The following is a 23,585-nucleotide window of genomic DNA, read 5'->3' as shown; positions in this document are numbered from 1 at the left end:
TAAATGAATGGAAAAATAAACAAAGAATAAAAATGTAATCATAGAGTTAGGAATAAATGTCAATATTACTTGGTTAAAAGGGATAGAGAAAATAATGAGAATATTAAAAATGAGATTCATTATGTGAAAAAAATGCCTATCAGTGGGGAAAATCAAGACCAAGATAAAAGCAAATATGACAGAAAGAATTTAATGCTTTTACCAGGTGAGATAAAACAGAATGGTGGGGGTAGATATAACAAGTTGATCACACAGGAACCTTATGGCACGTAAGCAGAAATTACAAATATATCAGAAAGAGGCAAAATTTGAGAGTAGAGGAAGAGAAAGGGAACGTGAAGAAATACTCTAAGGGAAGATACACCATCGCTGAGAGAGAAAACCTGAATTACAGGAGTTTAAGTTGAGGTATTTTTAAAAGCAACATAAATCAATTGTGATTAGGATTTTTCACAGAGTAATTTGTTCTCCATCTCTACTGAGATGCAAACCCTTTTCTAGCTTTGACTGGCACTCTAGTTTCTAAGAAAGACCTCTGCAGAGTGAAAATTGGATTAAACTTTTAAGAATAATTTTTGTTTTTTTAAAAAAATTACCACTACAGAAAAGTTTGTTATAGTACAAATAAAATAAAATAAATGTCGTGGTCTGTGTGTAGGTTGAAAAAGAATTTCTGGACACAAGGCAGAATGTAAGGAAGATAGACGTTATTAAAGAAAAGGGTCACTACAAGAACAGTGGGCTGACTTCCTGGTAGCCAGGTGAAGTGACGAAGAGCATGGGTTGCTTGTCTGTTTTTATAGCCAGGGAACAAAAGGACTTGTGAGTCACCTGCTGATTGGGTAAGGTCTGCATATTTCCAGGGGGTTGAATACCTTTCTTTATATAGGATGGGAAAGGAGCAAGGCATGCTGCTTGGGAAAGCTCAAGTATGGTGCAATGGTTGCTGCATGATAGAGTGATAAGTGTCTGGTAATTCTCTGTTCCATCGATGTTGGCCCTTTGAGTTTATCTTGTTCTTTGTCCTTGAAGCACGCCACATTTCCCCCTCTCTTCATTTAAAGGGCCAGTTCTTTGATCCTGTTGGATACCCTGCTCATGTCTCTCTAACTGCCTAGCTCCCTCTCAGGTGTTCGGTAACCTTTTTGTAAGGAAAGGAGATGACGATCTCTCCAGCTACTTCCTGCTGGGCAGGGACATCGTAGGGGCCCTGCTCTCTGTCAGGGTATATCTAGGGAGGGATGGAGGCTCCATGGAACATGATGGCAGCTTGTTCAAGTGTTGCCTAGGTATTGACTGGCTGGTATTCTTGTAGCCTTACCATTTGGACTTTCATTTGTTGTATTCTAGAAGAGACAAACTTAACAAGGAGGCTAAATATATACGGCCTGAAGATCAGTAGAAGTAGGAAGGCTAAAACAGGACCTAGGAAAGGGGTTAGCCAGGAGAACCAGGACCAGATATTAGTCTTGAAATGATAAAGTGGCTTTAAGTTTTCTTAAAAGTCCTCGCCTAACGGAGGTGTAGGACAGGCCAGGAGGTCTAGGAAAGAGTGTGTGAATAGAGTATTTTCAAGAGAACAGGGTAAGGGAGGTGTTAAATGGCCATAAGAGGGTTGTCCATCTATCCCTGTTAGGAGGATTGAGGAAAGGCGAGTGGGAACAGAGAAGGAGATCAGGACTGAATAAGTAGCCTCGGTGTCAATCAGAAAGGTTAGAGTAGCCCCTGTCACATCCAGGGTTACTCAGGGCTCCTCCGGTCTTATGGTGAACATGGGGCCTGTAGGTTGAGCCCCAGGCATCTTCAGGAGCCCTAGATCTAGAGCACAATCCGGTTCTTGCTCCTTATAGTCAACTGCCACCGACAGGGGCAATTGGCTTTGATTTTGTCCCAGGGTGCCAGGTCCTGAAATACCCCAGGTGTTGGGTGGTTCTGGCGTTGATCTACCTGCTTGAGGGCAGGAGGGGCAACTCCTTCTCCAATGGCCCTTTTGGCGACAGTAAGAGCATGGGGTATTGGGTGGTGGTGTGTGACATTTCCTGACAGTGTGCCTCTGCTGACTGCACTTGTAGCAAGTCAGTGGCAGTTTCTGAGAAGAGGGAGGGATTCCTGTGGGTTCCTGTTGGGGTGGGACTGAGTAATGGCAAGGACCATATATTGAGTGTGTGATTTAGTTTTTCTTCCTCTCTTAGTTCTCGCCTTTTCCTGGAAACTTCCTCCCTGTTGTTAAAGACCTTAGAGGCCGTGTCAAGTAGGACAGACAGTGGGTTTTGTGGGTCCTTTTCTAATTTCTGTAGTTTTTGCCTGCTGTCAGGCAGGGGTTGCTTGGCTTATAAAGTGAGCTGCAAGTATAGCCTGACCTTCAGGGATCTCAGGGTCTAGGTTGGTGTATTTCCTCATAGCCTCTGCTAATTGGGCCTGAAAATGGTCTGGGTTCTCAGAGGGTTCCTGTGTAACTTCTCTGAGTTTATTATAATTGACAGGTTTGGTGATTGCCTTTTTCATATCTTCTAATAGACAGGTAATCATGTAAGTTCTCCTAGTGAGCCCTCCTGTTGGCCCATATTCATTTGCTTGGTATTTGCATCCTGGTTCCACCCATGGGACTGCTTCTGCCCCCACTCTGTTCTCATTAAAGTTTCGAGTGTGTGCCTCATCTGCCCAGGCCTGAGCCATGGCCCAGATCCTGGTCTTTTCTTCACGAGTACAGCAGGTAGTTAGGAGCACATGACTATCTTGCCAGGTTAGGTCAAAGGCTATGGTAAGGGCCTGAAATTCCCTGATAAAAGTGGAGGGTTCCTGGTTGAAGGAGCCTAGTTCCCCTTGGATATGAGAGAGATCAGACATGGGGAAGGGGACATGAACTCTGATAGTGCCTAGGTCTCTGTTAGCGACCTCTCATAGGGGAAGCATATAGGGACTTGGCTCGGAGCGTTGGGCTGTCCATGACCAAGTGTGGGGAGGGGAAAGAGGGTCCATGTTCTGGTAAGGAGGTGGGGGTTTGGGAGCAGAAAGCTGAGGTGGAGGCGGGTGAGACCTGGGACAAGAAGAGTTTTCTAAAATATCTGATGGAAGGGGAAATGGAGAAGGGCGAGGCGGTAAAACTGGTGAAGGAGGAGAAGGGGGTGTGCGAGACAGCAGAGCAGCAATGGAGAGACATGCAGCAGGAGTCCCTCAGGCTCAGATTCTGACTGAGGGCCATGAATGCCTGGATGTACAGAACCTCAGAATCCTTTCCCAACCTCTGACAATAAAGATCAAGTTGGAGGATGGTGTTATAATTTAGTCTTCCGTTAAGAGGCCATTGTTCTTGGTCCCCCAGTTTGTACTGGGGCCAAGTCGTGTTACAAAAGAAAATGAATCTCTTCTTTTTGGGATTGTCTGGGTCTAATTCCTGAGAATACAACCAAGAGTTGTGCCTACGGGAATAGACATAACTGAACCCATTCTTAGCCCCAGTGTTATAGAATGAGGGTACTGAGAAAAACTGATGGGCAAAAGGCATCCCTCTTTGTCTCAGTGACATCTCCATGTAACTAAGGCACCATTGAGAACTGTGCAACTAAGGCACCAGTGAATAGAGAGGGGAATTCCCGGTGGTCAGCCAGGAATTGAAGAAGTTCTCAGGATTATCTAGAGGTGACGAGGTCCTTTGAAGTCAGTCCGGGTCAGAGGAGAGGAAATGGAAGTAACAGGAAAAGAGGGGTGAGGATTCTGCTTTCTCATCCTACTGAGGAGGCAGTGGCCAAGGGACTGTGGGCTTTGTGTTTTGTTTCAACCATTATGTGCCTCACATTGCATGGAAGTTGTCTTGATGGGAGCAGATGCTCTAATAGCCTGGTCTGTTCCCTTACCCCCTTATCCTTTCATGGGAGTCTTTAATCAGCAGGCACCTTAATGGCTTTGAAATTCCTGACCCGTGCCCACACAACATCAATTGACCTAGTCTTCAGTCAGAAGGAAGACAGAGGTGTCCTCACCCATTCTGGGTGGCAGTTACTGGGCCCAAGTGATCTGTGGAGCCTTCAGAACACACGAGGATGTGGCCCTGGCCAGAGTTCCTCCATTGCTTCCACAGCCACTCACCTGTTCACAAAGGGTCCCAAGGAATGAGAGGAGAAGGTGGGGGAGGAGATCCCCCTAAGACATATCCCCATACGGGCCACCAAAATGTTGTGGTCCGAGTATGGTTTGGAAAAGAATTTCCAGACACAAGGCAGAATGTAAGGAAGATAGAGTTTGTTAAAGAGAAGGGTCGCTGTAAGAACAGTGGGCCGGCTCCCTGGTAGCCAGGGAAAGTCTATGATGAGCATGGGTTGCTTGTCTGTTTTTATAGCCAGGGAACAAAGGGGCTTGTGAGTCACCTGCTGATTGAGTAGGGTCTGCATATTTCCAGTGGGATGAATACTTTTCTTTATATGGGATGAGAAAGGAGCAAGGCATGTTGCTTGGGAAAGCTCAGAGATATGCAATGGTTGCTACGTGATAGAGTGATAAGAGTCCAGTAACTCTCTGTTCCGGCAATGTTGGCCTTTGAATTGATCTGGTTCTTTGTCCTTGGATCACACCACAATAAATGTTATTATTTTCCTAAATCATTTGATAGCAAGTTGCCAACCTGATGCCCACAAATGTTTTGATGTGTAATGCCTGTAGACAAGGCTATTCTCCTTCATAGTCACAATATAACATTTAAAATAAAGAATTAGCATTGGTACATTTCTGCCATCTACTCCTCAGACCCATTCAAATTTTGCCAGGTGTCCCAGATCCTGCCTGGGGAAAGGACCCACTCAGTATCATGGACTAAGTTTTCATATCTCTTTAGTCTACTTCAGTCTGGAAGAGTTCTGTAGGTTTTTTTTTTTTTTTTGCTTGTTTGTTTGTTTTTGTTGTGTTTTGTTTGTTTGGTTTCTTTTTTTGGTTTTGACTTTTAGAACCCTGAGGCCTTTGAAGATTATTTTTGAGATTATTTTGTAAAATGTAGGTTTGATGTTTCCTTGTGATTGGGTTCAGGTTGTCATTCTTTGGCAGGAAAATCACTGCAGAGTTGTCAACTTCTCAATGTGCCCTATCAAGTGGTGCATAATTTTATTTGTCCCATAACTGATGATGTTCATTTTTTTTTTTTGACCACACCTCGCAGCATGTGGAACTTCCCTGACCACGGATTAAACCTGCACCCCCTGCAGTGGAAGTGAGGAGTCTTAACCACTAGACAACCAGGAAAGTCCTGATGTTCATTTTGATCACTTGATTAAGGTGTTGTCATCCATGTTTCTCCTAGTAGTTATTCTTTTCCCTTTTGTAATTAATAATTATTTTGTGAGAAAGTACATTGTAACCATATTGTTCCTCATCAAACTTGCACATCTATTTTTATTTATATCTATATGCACTTACAGTTTATTCTTTTATGATTTTATTTAACAGAATCATCAACATTCATCTGAGAATTTGTTATAGATACAAATTCCCAGGCCACATCCTGAATTTACCTAATTATAAACTCTGGTGGTGGGGGCCAAAAATATGCATCTTAACTGTCTCTCTAGGTGGTTGTGAACCATACAAAAGTCTAAGAACCACTCAAATACTGGATTTCAACCCTAGCTGTACATTAAAAATCATCTGCTGGAACCTTTAAAAACTATAGATTTTGGGGTCTCATCCCTAGAGATAGGCAGAAATTGCTTTAGGATGGGGCTTCACCATCAATATTTTTTATTTCCTAAAATGATTCTAATGTGCAGTCAAAGTTTAAAACCAACTGAGTATTTTAAATGAGGCAGTGGTTCTCAAACTTGGCTCCACATCGTAATCATATAGGGTGCTTTAAAAAAACACTAGTGCCTGGGTCTCACCCATAGAAATTCTGATTTAATTAGTCTGGAATGAAGAACATCATAATTTAAAAATATTACAATTACCTGGAGAATTTTCAAACCTTCTGATGCCCAGTTCAGAGCACTTCTTATATGAATTAAATCAGAAGCTGTAGTAGTTGGATACAACATCAGTGGTATTAAAAATTGCCCAGGTGATTTTTTCAGTCCCCCCTTTATCTGCAGGGGATGCACTCCAAGATCTTCAGTGGATGCCTGAAACCATGCATACTATCGAACCTTATATATACCATGTTTTTTTCCTATACATGCGTGTGATAAATTTTAATTTATAAATTAGGCACAGTAACAGATTAACAAGAATAGTAATAAAATAGAACAATTATAAAAATGTACTGTAACAAAAATTATGTGAATGTGAAGTTACTTTGTCTGTCTCTCAGAATAACTTATTGTACAAATTCAATGCCTTTTCCAACTTAATGAGGCACTTAACATGACTGTGGCCGTAACTTTTACAGTTCAATGTGTGACAGCAAAACTAGCATGAATTTCTTTTTCATTCTTCCCAATTTTATGGATAGAAGATTCATTCTCAAAGTAGATCTTAGCAACCTCACTATATTTTTTTTTCTTCCCATATTAAGTTGAGAACTTTCACTTTTTCACATAAAAGTAGGACTTTACGGCTTCTCTTTGGCAGATTCGAATTGCCAGCATTGCTACTCTTGCACTTTGGGTTCATTATTAAGTAAAATAAGGGTCATTTGAACATAGCCCTTGTGATACCACCACAGTGGATCTGATAATCAAGACAGCTACTAAGTGACCAACTAGAAACACTAGACAACAGGATGATTCATGTCACAGGTGGACGGAGTGGCACTGTGAGAGATTTAATCTGCTACTCAGAACAACTTGCAATTTAGAACTTATGAAAATTTCTGAAATTTTACATTTGACCTTTGCAGATCAAAGTTGACCAAAGGTAACTGAAAATGGGGAAAGCGAAATCACAGATACAGACGGACCACTGTACAATACTTAGCAAGTTTAAGAACCAGTACTCTGGGCCCTCTACACCTCACAGTGTCCTATTCCATAATGAGGCTAGTCCCTTATAATAATAAAACTATCCCTTATTGCAGCCATAATGTGTGCTAGCATGGTGCTAAAAACCTCACACTTAAATAAAATTATCACAGTAACTACCTGCAATTTATGGTATTTTCACACCATACAAATGAGGAAATTGAGACTCAAGGCAAAGACTTATCTTAGCTCAATTCATACAACCAATCAGTGGAAAAGCTAACTTTCAAACTTAGCCTCTGCAACTCTACAACGTTTGCTCCTAGCAATTGCATTCCATCTCTTTTCACCCCTTATGTGTGAATCTTGTCTCATGTGGGCTCATTTAGTTCACTTTAACAAACATAGTTTGATTACAATATGTATTGAACTAGTTTTCAGATATGCAGGAACTAAGAGAACAAAATAACATGGACAAAGATTCAGAGGTACAAGGAGCTTCCCTTCAAATGGGAAGAGCCCTGGTTTGTGTGACATCTTAAAGGTCTAATACCACATTGTGACTCAGCAAGGATGAATGGAGTTAATAGCTCAGGATTTGGAGTCATGCAGAAATAGGACCAATCCTGCCTTTGCCAATATCTCTATGATTTCTTAAACTCTTAAATAGGAAAATAATAACCATTGCCCAGGATTTATGTGAGATTTAAATGATGAAAAGTAGTTAATGCATCATGCTTGGCATGTAGAAGATGCTTATTAAATTAAATTAACATGGCTCCAAGTCTTCTTGTATGAAATTGGTCTCCCCCAAGTGTAAGGGAGATTGGAGGGGTAGGAGAAAGAGACACTTGGATAAACTTAAGCATCCTTTTCAGACCAGCAACATTGGTATCACCTAAGAGATAATTAGAAATGAAGACTCTGTGTTCCACCCCAGATTTTGTATTTCAGCAAGACCCCCTGGTGATTTGTATGTTCAATAAAGTTTAAGTAGGTCTCCTAGCAAATCCTGGATAGAACAAAGCACATATTGGTTAAGTTTTGATGGAACATGCGGGGAAGTTGGACATGGGGATGGGGTGGATTTGGGAAGAGAGTTTATAAAGATTTCAGGATATAAAATTTAAGCCTCAATTATACAAAATTGTCCTTCAAGGCAGTCCTAAGCCACTATCTTCTTTTTTCAAGAATCTGGCTACAGGTTTTAAATTTCTTTTCTTATTACTATAAAGTTAATAAAGTTCTACCCCAATTCTATTGTGATTAGCCAATAAATCATGTTGACTGGTTGCTGAGGCTTTTCCTTTAAACTTTTGAATTAAGTTGATGTTTACTTTGTTTATTCCTCACAAAATAAAATGTTGGAGGAGGAAATGAACTAGTCAGGTGTTTTTATTTCCCTATGTGGTAAGGATAGTTCCGCAGTGACAGAATGCATATCTTAGAAGGAATTGTATACCATCTTGGGGCAACGTCCTTGTGATTGAAAAGAAAATATCATTCAGTCCGAAGATAATGACTGTCATAAATAAGGGAAATAGAATGGCAGGGACAATTAACCTTCATTCTCTCTATAATGTTAAGTGGTTTTTCTCTGTTAAGGTTGCTTTATGTCTATAGACTTCTACACTTTCAAGGTAGATTTTTCAAAATTTTCAAAATTCAAGGTAGAATTTTCAAAATTTCAAAATGTAATTATGAAATTTCTAGTATTGTGTTCGCAACTACTTGAAATTTTGATTGCTCATGTTTCAATTACATCTATTGCCTTGTGTGTGGTTTTTTTTTTTTTTCAAGTGGCATTAAATGTTTCTCTTTGTAGAATATTTATTAGGGAAGAGAAAATATCATCAGAGAAGAACTTCAATATAACACCATGAAAAGGATAGCATATTGTAAGAGGCACTGATATGGTAGATGGTCCTTATTCAATGAAGAATGAATCTAGGCCTAATGACCAGATGGCAGAGCTGAACACAGAAATTCCATATGTGTGATGGCAGCGAGGGATGGCCATTGACATACTTGCTTTTCCAGCCAAATGCCTCGGCAGATGCAGAGTATTACACTTTAATATGGCACTAAAACCCAGGAGAAGAGTTAGATGCAAGACTGAAAGCTGATTTAAAGTGGCAGAGTTTAAATCAGATTGAATCCTATTAGGGTGAAGGCTATGAACAGAAAGTGAGGGGAGATTAGCCCTCTCTAGGATTGTAGTTTAGATCTGCTGCTTTCACCACATTGTCTAAAGAGGAGCTAAACCTGGGCATATTAGTTATAGGTTTCTTCCTGTCCCCAAGCCTTTCTAAAATAAATAATTAAATAAAAATCTAGTATCAAAAATGGATTATTAAAGGAAAGCAGTATTAATATGTTTTGCCTGGAGAATGAGAGCTCATAATGTGAGTTATTCTCCACTCTGAATAAACTGTGAGATGTACTTGAAAGTTAGATTTAATTTAATTGCATTTTTCTGTGTGAGGGGCTAGAAGCAGCCATCTTTGTGGAAAAGGGATTGTGTCCGTGTTGCACTGCTTAGTAAGCCCTAAGAAAATGTTAGCTTAAAAAAATTAACAGCATCCAAAGACCTTTACTGTTTAAATACATATATTTTTGGGAATATTTACAAACATCAAAATATTTTGAAATTGTTAAGCTGTGGGCCAGAAAGTCACTTGCAACCTCTCTCCTCAGGTGTCACTTGTCTTCCAAAGGAAGATGACTGCCAAAGGCAGTAATAGCAAATTCATTTTCCCAAACATATCTTAAGTTGAGCAAGGAAAGAAATTATCTTCCATGCTCTTTGATGTGTTGTACAAGGTTCATTGAACGCAATAATGCGAGTATCTAAGGTCCTATTTCACTTCTCTCTGCAATGAGTCCTAATCGCCTGCTGAGAGTAGTAAATGTCTTCTGTGACCACTGCCTTCCCTTTTTAACTAACTTCTTCTATTTCCTATGTGAATCTTAAGATTCAGGGGTACAAAACTGCTATCCATTCACTGGACATACTTGGTATTTTCACATCATTGCGTTTTTCTTCATGGTAGTGCACTGAATGTTATACCCACTCTTCTGTATTTTATTGTTTTTGTGTTTTTGTGTGTGTGTGTGTGTGTGTTTTAACATGAATAAATGTGACCATGGTTCTTTGGAGGACAGGAATCAAGACTTTAGTTCTTATTTCCCCATGGTGCCAGGGGCACTGATAGTTAATTAGTATTTGTGGAATTGCATTAATGATCATGAGACTTATTGGCTCCATATGGTACACTAAGAAAACCTAAGGGAGGAAAGGGAAATGGCAAGAAATAAAGTTGTTAGTGTGATTAACATGGTAGGGGACACTAAGGTACAGATGGATGGTACAGATCATCTGCTGCTGCCTGCCATAGGTTTGATGCCTACTAGGAGCAATGCACTCACCATGCCTTTTATACTATGCCCAGTTCAAGTTTCACCTCCTGCAAAAGCAATCTCTGATGACACTAATGAGTGATTATTTCTGCCTTCTATAACCTCCCAAAATAAATGGTTTAAGAAAAACAAGCAACAACAGTAAGTGTGCTCATAGTAATAATAGCAATAATTAATATTTATGAGCATGTACTACATGCCAGATACTACATTATAATGCATTATCTCATTTAATCTCCCCAACAATTCTATTTGATAGGCATTATTATTTTCTTTATTTTTAAAGATTAAAAATCTTAGATTCAAGGGATACATATTAGGGACATTACATGATATATATTAGGGAGATTATGTAATCTCTCTGTGGTTGCAGATCTGGTAAATAATAACACTGAGAATTAAAGCTTGCTCTATTTAATTCTATAACCCAAATCTTAATTGTATAAAATTATACAAAAATATAATTGGGCACTTTTAACCAAATTGTGTTGAAATCCTTTTAGGCTAATTTTCATAGCCTGTTTTAGTCTATTTAGGCTGATGTTCAAGGCCTTCCAAGTCACATGAACACAACCAAACCTTCTATTTATTAGCTCCAGAACATGGCCTTAGCACATTCCAATGTTCATTTGTTTTCATAAGCTGTTTTCCTTACTTGAGATTTTTTTACCCCCTCCTCAGCCATATAGCTGTTTTTTGCCTATTTCTCAAAATTCAACTCAATTTCCAAATCTACATAAAAACTTTCTCTGAGCACTTAAGCCAAGAATGATCAATTTATCTGAAGTTGCTTTAAATCTCTCTACCTCCCTTGACTTCCTTAGCCATTGCCCTAATCCATACTGTCGTGATTTCTCACCTAGACCACTATATACACCCCTTAATTGAGTACATTGCTTCTATACTGTCTTCTCTCACTCTGATCTTTTATCTATTCTTCTTCCAAAATAATCTTTTCAAACTATGTCACCCACCCTGCACCCATATTCTAGTGGCTTCCCACTGCCTTTATGCTTTAGGATGAAGACTTGTGTCATTAACCTAGGCTATATTTCCTGGCTCCTGGCTTTCTGGGTTCAGCTGCCCTAGGCATAACACCTCACTCTTTGTGCTCACTCACACAGACCTTTTTTTCTTGGGTCTTCCTGCTTCCCTTTCTGTCACTTACCCCAAGACTGTACACAGGCTATTCATTCTCCCTGGATTTGTTACACCTCTTGCCTAGTTTACTCGTGAGCATCCTTCAAATTCAGAACGCTTTGGGTATAAAGAAGAAGAACCAACAACTTCAAAGACATATGCTAATTTTGGCCCCAAACTAAAGCCAGTAATAACACTGAAATTTTTTTCTAGCTTGAGTTAGTAAGTTTTTAGTAAGTTGCTCAATATTTTAGAGTGAGGATTGAGAATCAGCAGCTTTCCCCCTCTTTGGAGGGATACATAGACATCAGGACTCATAATATTAACATGTACTGCCTGATTCCTTGTTCTCTATACCTACATATCTTAGCACGTTGCCTAAAACAATATCTGATATATCAAATGCTCTTCTTACCATGTGACCTTGACATTCCTCCCATTCAATGATGGGGTTTATGACCCATTTCATTGATCCTGGACAGAGTTCTGTGACTGCTTTAACCAAAAGAGTACAGTGAAAGTTAAAGTGATGCCCTGTGACATTAAATTAATCAAACACCTATATTTAGCTTCAAAACATGGCCTTAGCACAGGAGTAATGACATACATTTCTCCTTTTCATTTTTGGGACTCTCATTCTTGGAACCCAGTTACCATTGTTCTGAATAGGACCACAGGAAAGTTATGTGGAGAGGCCACAAATAGGAGTTCCAATTTTCAACCCATTTGAGGTCCTAGCTAACAGTCAGCACCAACCACCAGGTATATGAGTAAGGATACTGAAAAATGACTCTAGCCGCCTGGCTTTGAGCCACTCCACCAACATAATGGGGGCATAGATTAGTTAACCCCATTGAGCCCTGCTTAAATTCTTTATAGAATGTGTGAATATAATAAAATGGTGATTTTATATCAGTTATTTTGGGGCTGCTTTGTTATGTAGTGAGAGTAACAACACCTAACTTTATCAGTGATTCCTGAGTTCACTGTCCTCCCTCAAACAGGTCAAAGTCATAAGACTCCTAAGGAAAGCACTATGGGCCCAAAGGCCGGTGATAATGATTTCATTCAGAAAGATACTTCCAGAAAATTCCCTCTTCTAGTATTATGTTCTCCTTTATTATTTTCTTTTCCTCTTCTCTGGTGTCTTTTCTGTGTTGCTGCTCTGTTAATACAGATCTAGAGCCAAGATCCACTTTGGAAACCCTAGCAGACCTACATTGGGGTCCAGGTAAAGAGGAATGAATTTAATACCTTACGTCAGCTTGGCTTTAGGGAAGAAGCCTGGTTATCCTTGGCATTATTATTTTTTTTTTTCTGTTCCTTGCTCTCTATTTATCATGAAAAAGATTTCTCTTTAAAGTCAGCTTTTTGATAGTAACTACAATTAATTTGCTTTGGAGTTTAAAACAGAATTATCAGTCAATGTTGTCTTAATTTGGGCTGATATAAAGAACTAGGCTGGGTGTCTTACACACAACAGAAATATATTTCTGACAATTCTGGTGTCTAGAAGTCTGATATCGGAGTGTCAGCATTATCAGAGTCTGGTGAGGACCCTCTTCCGGTTGAAGGCTGTTGACTTCTCATTGCAACCTTGATGACAGAAAGAGGGCAAGAGAGATCTTTGGGGTCTCCTTTATAAAGGTCCTAATCTCATTAACAGGGCTCCACACTCATGACAGAATTACTTCTCAAGGGCCCCACTTCCTAACGCCATCACATTCAGGGCCAAAATTTTGACAGACAAATTGGTAGGTGGAGGTGGTGCACAAATATGCAGTCCATGAGAGATATGCAGGCTAGGATTGGAATGTTTATTTACCTGGAGTATCTTTTCTTACATAAATTCCTGTGAAAGCTACAGCTGAGATGGACAAATAGATATCCACTGGTCAAGTGTTCATGGATTCTGTTTTATGACTTTCATCATCTTGAATACATGTTTAAAGTTACACTTTTTCTTTGCTTTTCACACAGCTACCATTTTTGTTTAAGCTTTATGTTTTCTATCCAACATACTGGAAACAACAAATGAACAAACAAAAAACAAATAAGTCCTGATCTCCACATTTCATTTAATTTTGTCATATGACAGAAACCAAGGTTACATAAAAATGATTAAAAGCATAAGAGTAAGAATACCTGAGGTGAAATTCTGGTTTTGCCTCTTATAAGATAGATAAGGTTAATAAAATTTTATAACCACACTGAGACTAAACTCAGTCGTGTAATATAGAGTGAAAAACAGTGCCAACCTTATAAGGTTGTTGGGAAGATTAGACAAGCTAAGGCAGGTAAATTGGCTAGAAGATTGCCTCACCCACAGTAAGAGAGAACTAGCTATATAGTAAAAGGATGTGTAGAAATCAAGAGGTAAGAATACAAAAGGGTCGGATGTAAAAGATTAATAATTATGTCAATATACATGATGTATCTGCTCTAATCCAGGAACTTTGCTAGGAATATAAAAATTAATTCTACAGTTTCCTACCTATAACATTCAAGAGTTTCAACCCTAAGAGACAGACTCTATGGTGGAAATATTAGAGAAGATTTTAGCTTTGGACACTTGATTTGAGACCTCATTGATTCATCAATGTAGAATTGTGAAGAATTAAAATTTCTTTCTCATTGATTGTCTGCTAGAGTTCCTCTACTTCTTTTCCCTGCAGCTGAAGAATATATGTAACTATTAAATATTCATTGCATTAATTACAGCTATTTGTGTTGTTCTGTACTTGATTCTTGTCTTGCTTTACAAACTACATTGAGAATGCCCGGAGGCGGGATTACGCTTCCTTTGTTGCACCTGCCACAGCACTTTAAAATTTTTGAATGCTGTGTCAAGAAAAGTCATCCAAAGGTTGGATATAAGGCAAAAAACAAAAGAGCTAGTGTTTTCAGTGTCATTCTGGTGTCCCACTAACATAAAAAAATTATTTAATTCTCTAGGAAATTGCACCTGAATCTAACTTTGCTTTTTATCGTTTACTTAAAGTCCAAATATTTTGAAGTTATATATTTACTAGTACATTCTGTCTGATAGAAAAGAGAAACTCACAGATTATTGCCTTGTAGGAATTAACCAATTTTGTATTTAATCTACTAATTTTATTTATAATATTCATTTTAAAATTACCTATACTATCCCATTTCTAAAATGTTTTTGTAACCAGTTTTATCAACTTACTTGTTCCCTTACTAGTAACTTAAGGAATCTTTGACATACATTCACTCTATATTTGTATTGGAGTCGTATTTTTAACCTTTTAAAAATCATGTTCTAACTATTGTGAACTATATGTGAACCAAGAGTTAAAAAGTTATTGTAGATTATTGACTATAGCTATATATCAATACTTATGACTATAAATTTCCCCCTAAGCACATTTTTAGCCGCACTTTTTGAGTTGTAGAATTTTCATTATCATTCAGATTCAAATATATTCTAATTTTGATTTTGAACTCATCAACAGAACTAGGGACTACTAAGAAGTACATTTTTAAATTTCCAAACATAGAGTGATTCTGTAGTTCCTTTTTATTACTGATTTCTAGATAAATTACATTGTGGTCACAGAATGAACTATGCATGACTTCAATCATTTTAATGTTGATGGGACTGATTTTATTTGCCAGCATGTTTTAATTTTAGAATAATTCTGTGTGCACATAAAAATGTACATTCTACTGTTGTAGATCATGAAATTAAATTCTCACTATATGTTAATTCAAAAGTAATTATGATTTTTGTAATATTAAGACAATATTTAGAACAATTGATCAGTTTCCTTTGTCCTGTTGCATTTCCAGGCACCATATGGAATGATTTTTCTTCGCCTAAAGAAAACTCTATTTCCTTTAGTACAATTCTGATGATTTTTTTTTCAGTTTTTTTCCCATGTTTAATTGTCCTTCAGTCTGGAAGGGTAAGTTTTGCTGGATTTAGATTCTAGGTTGGAAGTTATTTTTTTCAATGCTTTACAGATATTTCATATATTTTGGCTATATTGTTTCTTTGCTGAAGTCAGATGCTGTTTGAGAAATTTTTTTTTTTCTGCTGATTTTAAGATTTTCTATTTGTTTTTAGTTTTTAGCAGTTAATACTAATGAGCTTAGATGTGGATTTATATCTTACTTAAGCTTTTTAGGGCTTCTTGTGTGTGTGGCTTGCTGTCTTTCTCAGTTTTGGAAATTATGAGCCATTATATCTCATTCTTATATTACTTTTATATATTGCTATGTTACTTTTGCTTCATTCTCACTCTTCTTCTAGGACTCCAAGTACAAAAGAGTAAAACGTTCTTGCTGCATTCTATGTCCATTTTATACTATATTTTTAATCTATTTTTTCTCTATTCTTCATTTTAGGTATTATTTTCTAGTTCATTAATTATCTCTTCAGCTGTATGTAATTTGTTAAATTCATTCCCTGAGTTTCTGTTTTCAATTATTGCACTTTTTAGTTTTAGGATTTAATAAAAGTTGTTAGATTTCCAGTTCTCTGAAAAATATTCTCCATCTTTCCTGGAGTAGTGACAGATATTTTATTTTATTTTATTTTTTATTTAATTTTTAAATTTAATTTATTTATTTATTTTTTTTGTGGTACGTGGGCCTCTCACTGTTGTGGCCTCTCCCGTTGCAGAGCACAGGCTCTGGATGCACAGGCTCAGTGGCCATGTCTCACGGGCCCAGCCGCTCCGCAGCATGTGAGATCTTCCCGGACCGGGGCACAAACCCATGTCCCCTGCATTGGCAGGCAGATTCTCAACCACTGCGCCACCAGGGAAGCCCCTTGACAGATATTCTAAAGGTCACAACTAATAACTCCAAATCTAGAGCATTTGAAAGCTTTTGTTTGAATAAAATGTTTACATTTTATTTTTAAATCTCCAAATAAGTCTGTCTGTGGTTAACTGTATGCTGGAGATGGCATTAGTAAAAGCATTTACACATGTATTAATACATAGAATGATGTTTTTCTCCAAAATTATTTACTTTTCCTCCTGCTAGGTACCTGGGTCCACTAGAAATCCAAGGCCTTCTTTGTCCAATTTGAGAAGGAAAGATATATGGAACTGAACTGCAGTCTTTAAAAGGGCCTTTCTACTTTTGAAGTTCATAATTATTTTTCAATGCTATTCATCTGTGGGATCTCAAAAGATGGGGCATCACACCCTCTTTGGAGTGCCATGGATATCAATATTTCTATCCCTAGCTTCTTTTAGCTGTTGAAAGTGCTCCTCTATCTCCTAGATTCCTTGTCTGGGACCTACAATTCCCTACCGGAAAACAGACACAAATTCTTCATTTGCTTCCACTCTTCATTCATTCCCAGATAGGAATTTCTCACAATTTGGTTAGCTCTTCGTGCTTTGCATTTTACACACACACACACGGAAACATACACACACACATGTATGCACACACACCACACGTATCAAGTATATTTAAATTTTGTCCAGTATTTCTAGCTGTAGTCAGGTGGAATATTGGTCTGAATTATCTAGTATACTCTTAGTAGAAAGGAAAATTTCCCTTCCCCACATTTCCAAAAGTCTCTTATCTGATAAATTGCACTTTCTCAAAATCAGAAATGCAATCTAAAATCTATAAGCACCCAAAATAAATATCACAAAGTTGCACACTCATTTCTTTTATTCACAGTAGGTTAACCTCAGACCATGATATGATTCACAGATTATACTGTATCTACCCTAATATTACACACATATGTAAAAAATTTGCTATCTAGTTTTCTAGTCTATAAAACAAAGTAACAAATTCCGTAGGGGAAATGATAAGTAGAGTGACTTTGCTAGAGGTAACATAAAAATTGCATCTTGAAGTAATGGTTGTCAAGGAAAAATTAGTCAAAATTCAAGAGAATAGTCAAAGTTCAAAACATATAGCTATGAAAGGAAAAGCAGTTGTTCCTACTTCAATACCATCTAAGAGCATTAATGGGCAATACTGAAAATTATAATAGTGTCTCCATGTCCTGTAACAAAATACTAAATGCTGCTTAGTAAGTTCTACCTTTAAAAGGTAGTGTGGTTTGTGGTGAATTGATTATAAATTTCTAAACTTAGATTGGCAAATTTCAATTGTATTTACCTATTTGAGCAACTCTTTTTATGATTGCTATTGAAAAAAGTTACTTTCCTTTCATTATCTTCCTTCCTTTCCATTACCTTCTTACATTTCCAATACTAACTAACCCTTTAGAATATATTTCTTTATTAGTTGTAATAAAATAATTAAACTTCTGTTTACTGTGTGGCTATATTTTAATCTTTAACTATTCTTGAAGTTGGAATACATTTTTCAAGGCTTTTTCTTAACTATATAAAAAGTAGCACTGAGCTGTTTTCATTGCAGAGAGAGGAAATAAAATATTGCTGATATAGCAAATCTATTTTTCTGCTGAGTCTTTTATCCATTTTGGCCAGTGGTACATACTGGAGTCTTTAAATTATTACTTTTCAGTTCATATAACCATGATGTATAACGAATTGGACATTAAGCTGAATGAATGTACTTACTTATAAATGTATTTATTTATTTAGATCACTAACTAAACCAATCTATTACCCTAACTGACCTCAGCTAAACTCCAGGGGAACTGGATATATTTCTAAACAGATGAGAATTTGTCCAAGAAACACTCTTTGGTTTGCTCTACCAAGCATATTTATAAATGGAAATGTAAAAGAAAAAGAAAAAAAAGGAAGGCAAGAATAATATTTGCAAGCCCAGCATATTTTGCTGGCATACACAAGTAGTCATCCATACTTCAAGAAGTTGGCCTTTTGCTCCTATCAAAAAGGCCATTTTATACTTGGGATTATCTAAAAACTGTTGCATAAGTGTTTGGAATAATAGTGTATAATGTAACTGTAATACTTGAAAAAGACATTTGAGATTTATATTTTCCCCCTCTATTCTACTGAGTTTAAACACTATTATTTTGAAAAACTTAGGCAAGTCTACAATTCCAGTTTAAAAGTTATGCATTTTAAAAAGGCTAATTAAAGTTATCCAATCCCCACCTTCAACTCCTAAACATTACATCTTCTTAAAACACATGCGCATTTCAAGTTGGAAGGGTAGACAACTTCAAAATATCTACTGTGAGGATTGTCTGAGGCTTGCTGCTGGTATTTAGTGCCTAGGCATTAAGAATGCTAGTCACCTTGCAACATGTGCAACAGTCACTTATGAGAAAAGAATCAAACAAAACTCCAAATTAATAGGTGAATGGAACAAGATTTTTGAAAGAAAGGAAGAAATTCAAGAAACTCAAGAACATGGAATCTATGGGAGAAAATTATGGGCATCGAAATATCTTGAACACTCAGGAGACAGAACAAGTGTTTCTGGGAATATAAAAATAGAGCAAAAGGTATGGGAATAGAACCCTGAGCTGCAAGGACACTGAAGAAAAAACGCTTGCCCAAGACTGACTTCACTTACTGGAATTTGAAAGAGGGTTAAAAGTTTGGATTTTGAGAAGGCCTCCACTCACCTCCCTGGACCAACGGTCCCACCACAGTTGCCACCGCCACTGCTGGCACAACAAAGAGTGAAGGAACGTGAGGTCCTGAAATCTGCTCGTGTTCCCAACAGTGTTTCCCCATTAACTGTAAAGACCAAGGTCTGAGGTATACAGAGTCCCAGAAAAAGACTGATTAAACAACTTCATGGGTGAAGCTTCAAGATGGTGGAGAAGTGAGACGTGGAGATCACCTTCCTCCCCACAAATACATCAAAAATACATCTACATGTGGAACAACTCCTACAGAACACCAACTGAATGCTGACAGAAGACCTCAGACTTCCCAAAAGATGCCTGAGGATGACCTACATGCAGAGGTGGGGCCAAAACCAAAACTGAACTCCAGGAGCTGGGCAAACAAAGAAGAGAAAGGGAAATTTTTCTGTGCAGCCTCAGGAACAGTGGATTAAATTTCCATAATCAACTTGATGTACCCTGCATCTGTGGAATACCTGAATAGACAACAAATCAGCCCAAAATTGAGGTGGTGGACTTTGGGAGCAACTATAGACTTGGGGTTTTCTTCTGCATCTAATTTGTTTCTGGTCTTATGTTTATTTTAATTTAGTATTTAGAGCTTATTGTCATTGGTAGATTTGTTTATTGATTTGGTTGTCCATTTCCTTTATATATATATATATATATATATATATATTGATTTTGTCTGTATAGCTTTGTTTTGCCATTTGTCCTAGGGTTCTGAATGTATCTTTTTTTTTTGGTATGGTTTTTAACGCTTGTTATCATTGGCAGATTTGGTTTGGTGAATATCTTCTTTTTTTAATTACTTTTTAATTTTTAAATTTTTAATAATTTTTAAATTATTTTATTTTAATAAATTTATTTTATTTTATTTTTCTTTCTATCTTTCTTTTTTTATCCCTTTTCTTCTGAGCCGTGTGGCTGACAGGGTCTTGGTGCTCTGGCCGGGTGTCAGTCCTGTGCCTGTGAAGTGGGAGAGCCAAGTTCAGGACAGTGGTCAACCAGAGACCTCCCAGCTCCACATAATATCAAACAGCAAAAGCAATCCTGAGAAACAAAAACAGCTGGAGGAATGAGGCTCCCTGACTTCAGACTATACTACAAAGTTACAATAATCAAGACAGTATGGTACTGGCACAAAAACAGAAATATAGATCAATGGAACAGGACAGAAAGCCCAGAGATAAACCCATGCACCTATGATCATCTTATTTTTGATAAAGGAGGCAAGAGTATACAATGGAGAAAAGACAGCCTCTTCAATAAGTGGTGTTGGAAAAACTGGACAGCTACATGTAAAACAATGAAATTAGAATACTTCCTAACACCATACACAAAAATAAACTCAAAATGGATTAAAGACCTAAATGTAAGGCCAGATAGTATAAAACTCTTAGAGAAAACATAGAAAGAACACTTTTTGATGTAAATCACAGCAAGATACTTTTTGGCCTACATCCTAGAGAAATGGAAATAAAAACAAAACAAACAAATAAACCTAATGAAACTTAAAACCTTTTCCAGAGCAAAGGAAACCATAAACAAGACAAAAAGACAACTCTCAGAATGGGAGAAAATATTTGCAAATGAAGCAACTGACAAAGGATTAATCTCCAAAATTTACAAGCAGCTATTGAAGCTCAATATCAAAAAAACAAAAAACCTAATCCAAAAATGGGCAGAAGACTTAAATAGACATTTCTCCAAAGAATATATACAGATTGCCAACAAATACATGAAAGGATGCTCAACATCACTAATCATTAGAGAAATGCAAATCAAAACCACAATGAGGTATCACCTCACACAGGTCAGAATGACCTTCATCAAATAATCTACAAATAATTAATGCTGAAGAGGGTGTGGAGAAAAGGGAACCCTCTTGCACTGTTGGTGGGAATGTAAACTGATACAGCCACTATGGAGAACAGTATGGAATTTCCTTAAAAAACTAAAAATAGAACTACATATGACCCAGCAATCCCACTACTAGGCATATACCCGGAGAAAATGATAATTCAAAAAGAAACATGTACCACAATGTTCATTGCAGCACTATTTACAATAGCCAGGAGATGGAAGCAACCTATGTGTCCATAGACAGATGAATGGATAAAGAAGGTGTGGCACATATATACAATGGAATATTACTCATCCCTAAAAAGAAATGAAATTGAGTTATTTGTTGTGAGATGGATGGACCTAGAGTCTGTCATGTAGAATGAAGTAAGTCAGAAAGAGGAAAACAAATACCATATGCTAACACATATATATGGAATCTAAAAAAAAAAGTTCTGATGAACCTAGGGGCAGGACAGCAATAAAGATACAGATGTAGAGAATGGACTTGAGGACATGGGAAGGGGTATGCATAATTTGGGATGAAGTGAGAGGGTAGCGTTGACATATATACACTACCAAATGTAAAATAAATAGCTAGTAGGAAGCAGCTGCATTGCACAGAGAGATCAGCTCAGTGCTTTGTGACCACCTAGAGGGGTGGGATAAGGAGTGTGGGAGAGAGATGCAATAGGGAGGGATATGGGGATATATGTATACATATAGTTGATTCACTTTATTATACACCAGAAACTAACAGAACATTGTAAAGCAATTATACTCCAATAAAGATGTTAAAAAAAAGTTTGGATTTCAAAAGTTTTTTTCTGCCAAAAACAGAATTAAAGTGAGAGAGTGTATGAGATCTAAGTAGAATACTAATTACTGACAATGGCCGTGCAAGTAAATTCTAATCCAAATAAACTCTTGGGGAAGTTTCTGTCTTCAGATAATTAGTATTCTCTTAGTTCCATTAACTGTTATCCCAAAGGTAGGATACCCTTATCCTGAAGTACTTCGTCTGGTCCCTGGAATTCTTGGCAGAAAAATTCTATGAAATTCAAGGGCTTAGAAACAGCATCTGGGGAATACCTCTTGTGGTAATAGCAGACTAGATGTTTTGGACTGCTATTTCTTTTAGAGCAACTAGAAATATTAAGCAAAATATTAAGAGTAAATCTGTAGGAAGACATTAGGGAACATACAAAGTAGTGACAATTTGGGGTAATTTTACCTTGGAGAAAAGTAAAACCCAGAAAGGTGAGCCCAGATTTTGGCATTCTGTCTTATCTTCATTTTCTTATTCCTAAATGTACAGCTGAGTGTCCAAGGAAGCTGAACCGTGTTTTCTGTAGACTCATGGGGACAAACATTGAAATTTGGGACTTCCAAGAAGTTATTTTTGAAAATAATCTATCACACTTCCTGATAATTGCTTGAATGTTTCTCTTTCAGTTGGTTTGAAAGTATGTGAAATTATTGAATTTCAGATAGACTTTGTTTGTTTCTTCATTTTTTGTCTTGTTTTGTTTTGCTTACTCCTCTATTTAAAACCTGTTCCTATGTAAATTCGCAAGAGTACAACTGCTTTCTCAGGCTAACAAGTTCTATTCTTCACGTTTTCACTGTTTGATTATTACCTAATTTTTTCACTTAGTTTCCACTGTAATTTATGGTAACTAACATCTGGCCCAGTGCCCTCACAATATTTCTAAATTTCTTCCTTAATTTTCTCTAAATGTTAGCTAATAGAAGACTCTGATATTGTGTTGCTGTTTCTTAATGGGCTTAGTGATGTACAAGACTGAGTACAACATATGTCATCAATAAATATTTCTTTAATTTTTGATTAGTTAATCCTTTGGTCCTCTCATACATCACTTATTGTCTCTACCATCTATTCTAAGGTGAGATCACATAGTTTCCTAAGTTCTCTTATCCAATACACATTTATTGAATTCCTACTGTATTCCTGGCACTATACAATTATCTGGAATGTAAAAAACATAAAAAAAAAACAGTGAAATACTCTAAGAATCTCATAGCTTAGTGAAGAGATGAAACATATAAATACCACCTAGAATACAATTTTGAATTACATTGAGCCAAATGAGTATAAAAATGTCCTTTAATAATATGGTAGAGATCGATGTAAGGTGGTCTCTTAGGGACAGAACATAAAACCTAGAAAATGAGATACATAATTGGTGAAGACATGGTGTCCATACCAGACCCCAAGCAGAATAAATAATCAAATCATCAAAATCATGGTATTTTGAAACGTGATTATTTAAATTATTAAAAGGGTTATAAATTATGAAACCTCCAAATAATCTATGTTTTCTCTTCAAAATTGACAGTAAATGTTTGGTAAGTATATTTAATGGACAGCAAAATGTTAGGTTTGGACCAAACCCTAAGAAACATATGACATAACCTCTGTTGGGTTTAGTTTTCTTTGGAAGAAACTTAGATAATTATATGAAAATTGTTCAAGATGTACCAAGCCCTTTGTGATCTTACTTTTGCCTGTCACCACCCATTACTTTCATTTAGTAGTCATACTGAGTCTCTAGAAGTTCCTTGAACACTGTTTTGTCTCATATCCCATGATTTTTGTCTCTGCTCCTCTTTTGTATAGAATCCTTTCTCCTTGTCTTCATCCCACTCCCTACCCCTTTGCTCAGCTCACTGTACATATCAGTCAAAACTCAGACAACATCTATAGGAATTTTTTTTACCCCCCCTTACTGGGCACATAT

This window comes from Physeter macrocephalus, chromosome 19 (assembly GCF_002837175.3).
Source record: "Physeter macrocephalus isolate SW-GA chromosome 19, ASM283717v5, whole genome shotgun sequence".
NCBI classification, from domain to species: domain Eukaryota; kingdom Metazoa; phylum Chordata; class Mammalia; order Artiodactyla; family Physeteridae; genus Physeter; species Physeter macrocephalus.
The sequence above is the reverse complement of the archived record's forward strand: the minus strand, read 5'-3'. Positions refer to the sequence as shown.